This window comes from Urocitellus parryii, chromosome 5 (genome assembly GCF_045843805.1).
Source record: "Urocitellus parryii isolate mUroPar1 chromosome 5, mUroPar1.hap1, whole genome shotgun sequence".
NCBI classification, from domain to species: domain Eukaryota; kingdom Metazoa; phylum Chordata; class Mammalia; order Rodentia; family Sciuridae; genus Urocitellus; species Urocitellus parryii.
The window spans coordinates 149,810,703-149,816,868 of NC_135535.1; positions in this window are offsets into that span (position 1 = coordinate 149,810,703).

Genomic DNA, 6,166 nt, shown 5'->3' on the forward strand with positions numbered 1-6,166 from the left:
TGGTTTGGAATATGAAGCTTCCCATAAGACTCAGTGTTGAAGATTTGTCCCCCAATGCAGCAATGTTCAGAGGTGGGAATTCAAAGGTGGAAAAGTGGTAGGATCATGAAGGCTCTGACTTCATTAATGGATTAATCCACTGAGGGATTCATATTTGGGTTTCTGTTATTTTTTAAATAGTTTATTGGTTGTTGATGATGTTTATTTATTTATATGTGATGCTGAGAATCGAACCCAGTGCTTCACACATGCTAGGCAAGAGCTTTACCACTGAGCCACAACCCCAGCCCTGCCAAGGGATTCATATTTGATGGCATTATCCAGAGGTGGTGGAAATTGTAGGCAGTGAGGCCTACTGGAAGAAGTATGTCATGGAGTGGGGGGTGAGGTGCCCTAGGAGGGTATGTATCTTGTCTCATGCCTCTTCCTTGTTCTTGCTGTCTCTCTGCTTCCCAGTCACCATGAATTGAGCAGCTTTGCTCTCAATTTGCCATACCCTTCCACCATAATGCTCTGTCTCACACGAGGACCTTGGCAATGGAGCCACCTGATCTGGACTCAAACCTTTTAAACCATGAACCAAAATGAATCTTTCCTCTAAATATTTTTCCCCTCTGAGGTATTTTGTCACAGCAATAAAAAGCTGACTAACCCATACAGATAGGCAGACTGAGAGGTAAGGAGAGGTTAAGTCACTTGTGCAAGATTACATCCCTAGAAAAGGGTGCTCAAGCATTAAAATTCCAAGTCTAAATCAAACTCAAATTCACAATCAGTATACAATAGTGCTCAGAGTGGAAAGATTTATTGTGAACAGATACTCCTTGTGAATGTCTATTCTGTGCTTTGTCAGAACAGATGAAAAAAACCCTGTTAATCTGATTAGAATGTCAGTAATCAGGTCTTCAGGACATGTTGTTAAAAGACAGTATAGGGAAGAAAAAGACTAATTCTGAAGTAACTGAGGTAGACAAGTCAATCATCTACAAAGGAAAGAAATCACAAGGAACTTGATTCCATTTTTATACATATAAGTTTAAAGCCTGGGTTTTTTTTGTTGTTGTCGTTTTGTTTTGAGTACAACATTAAAGAATGCTAGTGGATTCTAAGTTTTCTAAAAATTTATCCAATATAAAAATGTCAAAGAGGACACCAAGAAAAACCCACATAAATACAGTTATCTCATACTAGACAAAGGTGCAAAAACATATATTGGAGAAAAGACAGCCTCTTCAACAAATGATGCTGGGTAAACTGGAAATCCATATGCAGCAAAACAAAATTAAGCCCCTATCTCTTATCATGCACAAAACTCAAATCAAAGTAAATCGAGGACATAGGAATTAAACCAGAGACACTGAGCCTAATAGAAGAAAAAGTAGGCCCCAATTTTCATCATGTGAGATTAGGCCCTGACTTCCTTAATAAGACTCCTATAGCATAAGAAATCAAATAAAAAATCAACGAATGGGATGGATTCAAACTAAAAAGCTTCTTCTCAGCAAAATAAACAATCAGTGAGGTGAATAAAGAGCTTACAGAATGGGAGCAAATTTTTGCCATATGCACATCAGATAGAGCATTAATCTCTAGGATACATAAAGAACTCAAAAAACAACACCAAAAATAAGCAAACAAACAAAGAACCCAATCAGTAAATGGTCCAAGAAATTGAACAGACACTTCTTAGAAGATGATATACTATTAATCAACAAATATATGAAAAAATGTTCAACATCTGTAGCAATTAGAGAAATGCAAATCAAAACCACTCTAAGATTTCTTCCCACTACAGTCAGAAAGGCAGCTATTTTGCATACAAACAACAATAAATGTTGGCAAGTGTGTGGGGAAAAAGGCACATTCATACATTGCTGGTGGGACGGCAAATTGGTGCAGCCAATATGGAAAACAGTATGGAGAATCCTCGGGAAACTGGGAATGGAACCACCATTTGACCCAACTATCCCTCTCCTCAGACTATACCTAAAGGACTTAAAAACAGCGTACTATAGGGACATAGGCACATCAATGTTTATAGCAGCACAATTCACAATAGCTAAACTGTGGAACCAACCTGGATGCCCTTCAGTGGATGAATGGATTAAAAAATGTGGCATATATTCACAATGGAATATTACTCAGCAATAAAAGAGAATAAAATCATGGCATTTGCAGGTACATGGATAGAGTTGAAGAAGATAATGCTAAGTGAAGTTAGCCAATTCCAAAAAACCAAATGCCAAAGGTTTTCTCTGATATGAGGTGACTGGCTCATAGTGCGGTAGGGAGGGGGAGCATGGGAGGAATAGACGAACTCTAGATAGTGCAGAGGGGTGGGAGGGGAAGAGAGGGGGCAAGAGGTTAGCATGGATGGTGGAATATGATGGACATCATTATCCAAAGTACACGTATGAAGACATGAATTGGTATGAACATACTTTATCCACAACCAGAGATATGAAAAATTCTGCTCTAAATGTATAATAAGAATTGTAATGCATTCTGCTGTCATGTATTTAAAAAATAAAAATCAATAAAAAAAGAAAAGGTTTTGGGACCATGATATCACACACATCAGAGGAACTAATTTGTAAATTTTACTTTAGGAGTAAGCATAATTTGATCTATAAGGTAAAACCTGGAATTAAATTACTGTATGGACATGAATTTCGAAAACATTGTTTCAAGAAATCTTATAAAATATGAAGCATCAACCACATCTTCAATAGATGACAGAGTGAGAGTTTTAGATATGAAAGATTTCATTTTTAAAATTCATATGAAATCATTGATATGAAAGCATCCTTGGTCAGTTACCTTCGTGGCCCCCAATGAACCCAGCCTCCAATATTTGTGTACTTATGTGGCCCTTCCTTGGAGAGGCTAGCCCAGTGACCTGAGTAGCCAACAGAACAGAATGTGGTTGAGGAAAAGCTCTATCAGTTCTGGGCGTAATCCTCAAGAAGATCTGGAAACAATGCAACCAGCTTGGGTGTCCATCAGTGAATGAACAGATAAAGAAAATGTAGTATTTATATACAATGGAGTTTTATTCAGTCATAAAAAATAATGAATTTATGTCATTTGCAGGAAGATGTATGAAACTCGAGAACATTATGATAAGCCAAATAAGCCAAACTCAGAAAGTCAAGGGTCATATGTTTTCTCTCACATGTGGAAACTAGAGAGAAAACAGTGAAAGAAATATTGGGTGGAGGCATCATATGAAAATCAAAGGGAGTTCAGTAGAGCAGAGGAAAGGGACTGGGGGAGGCAGGAGGGAGGCAAAGGGGAATGGTACTGGCCAAATTCTCTTGTTATATTGTGTGCGTGTGCAAATATAACAACAAACCCACCATTATGTACAACTATAATGCACCAATAAAAAAATGTGGGAAACAATGACAAAACATAATCTGTCCAAATAAAAACAGATATCATGATGCTTAAGACATGAAGAAGAAGAAGAAGGGGAAGGTGACCTGGCTGCTTTTGCTTTTAAACCCTGAAGGAAGTCACCTACCTCTCAAGAAGTTGAACCCCACTGGGGCTGCCTTTCTTGAGAAGCCTAACCAAGCTAAATGGAACCATCTTGTGGACGACAAGTCAGGCCTCAAATAGACCAAGGTGAGCTCCCTGCTGACAGCTAGCACCAACTGCTTGCCCGCCGGGTGAGGGAAGCCATCTTGGAAGTGGTTCTACCTGCTCCAGCTGATTACCTCAAGCTGATACCATGCACTGCCACTGAGGTATGCCCCCAGAGCCCTGCCTAAGTTACAGAACTGTGATCAAATAAGTGAAATCATTATTGTTTTCAGCCACCCAATTTTGGATTAATTTGTTATGCAAAAATATATGACCATAATTAGACCATATTTCCCCCATCCCAGTCCTTTATTTTGGAGAAAATATTCATTCATTCATTTATTTATTTTATAAAATGGTAACAACTTCACCATGTTATAATCTTCCCCTTTCTCCTACTGTACTGGAAAAAGTATTCATTCTTTAGTAAACATTTGCCAAGTATCCCTGTTGGGGATTGTTGGGCCTCAGACACCTTAATATGAGAAAGAAACTCAGAAGAACTCTTAGCATAACAGAAGAGGTAGAAAACTGGACATGGGCAGTGTGTCAATCTGTGTATCTGTGTGGCACAGCACTGTGCTCGTTCAGGAGCAGCACCAGGAAGGGATCGGTTCATTTTGCCAGTGGCTAGGAAGGCCTTCAGAATCTTCCGGGAAATGTCTTATAAGGAACATCACTTAATTTTAAGTTTTGAAGGATGAAGGGAATTCTCCCGGGTGGAAAAAAAAATAGGTATGGAAGAGAGCCACTGCACCCTGAAGGAACGGTACTGGCAAAGTTCTGAAAGTATGAAAGAATATGGTAGTTTTGAGGAATCAGAAGTAGTCTTATGTAACCATTGTGCAAAGTAAAGTAATAAAGGTTATCTAGGTGCCTAAGCAGATAGAGGCCTTGATTGCCATGCTAGGGAGTTGGACTTAACGGCAAGGTGAAGCCATCTGAATATTTTTTTTTAAAAATTGTACTTAAATGGGATGTAATTTACATTTGATAAAATATACACATCTTAAGTCCAATGACTTTTTATATATGTAAAAACTGGAGTTTCTACACCCCAGATTATGATAAAGTCCAGATTACTCATGACACAACCTGACAAGGGTATCATAAATACAGACCTAAAAACCTAAGAGAATATTAGAAAATAGAATACATAATTTGTACAAATGCACAGCTAAGTGCAAGACCATGCAGCCAGGAATGCAAGGCTGATTTAACATTAAAAAATTCAATAATGCAAATCACCACATTAATAGGACAGAAAACCATATGATCATTCCAATAGATATTGATAAGCAATTGATTAAATTCAATACTCATTTATGATAAAAAAATGCTTACATGAGCATTTAAACGCTGGGAAAGGCATGCCTGATCTATGCTGTTTGGAATGGAGGGCTCTTTATAAAACACTCAGAGTTCTTGTTCTTGGAATAGGGATTTGGAGTATGGTATCCTCTGGGAAAAGTTTTCAGAGATGTGGGAGGCAGCAAAATCCACAGATATCTCACTCTGCCATTTGAGGAACAATGCCAAATGATGATTGCCAAGAGAGCAATAGATTTACTCCAGATCACTTTAAAAGCTATGCAGACAAGCAAGGACTCTGACACAGAGTCCATTAAAAACGTGATTGCTCTACACGTTGCAGGCAATAGTGCTAATGGATACTGCTTACATGTCTCTCAGCCTGGCTGCTGTATGCGGAAACAAAATTAAAAAAAGAAATAGTTGAGTAGCTCAGACTTATAGTGATGGCTCATGGCAATGAAGATAACAGGTGGATATCAGGACACCTGAGTGCTAGTGTTGTCTCTGCCACTTTCCATTTACCTGCACTTTGGAAAGATAGTTTCCCTCTGTGGGTCTGTTTTTGCAACTATAGAATAAATGAATTAAACTGGATGAGATCGGGAATGAGCTGGGATTAGGGTCTAATCCTGGCTCTGTCCTGTACCATCTATACAGTCTGTGCTTCAGTTTCCGTATCTTTACAATGGCAAGAAACTTCAGAGTGCTCTTTGAAGATTACATAAGATTGAAGGAGTGGAATATTAACATATTCACTGCACATGTTGAACACTCACACAGAGATGTATTAATGTTTTTAAGAACCAACTATTAGGCTCTAAATGCCATAATGATAAACACTAGACTAGAAATTCCAATCTGTTCTGACATGGAGATTAGTAGGTGTGGAAAGCTTTGAAATTCTGCCTCTCCTGCATATCATCACAGGTGGTACTGTAAGAAGCTTGATAATTTTAGCAGGAAGGAAAACAGAAGGGTAGACATTCTTGTGTGATTTAATCTTGGTAATGTACCAATGATTTCATTACCATGTGCAAAAAGCTATGATGGCATTTCTTATACTCTGATAAGTACTAAGTGAAAAACCTAATTAAATGATGCTTCCATAGAATTTCCATAGAATGCAATTAGTGTGACAACCAGAAGCCCCTATTGATTGTGCTGTTGGAATTTAATCAAATAGTATGCTTACGTAAGTACTATAACAGAGTCTGACATCTGTAGTCAGACATGGTTTTTGCCAGTTGTAAATAAGGTACTCACA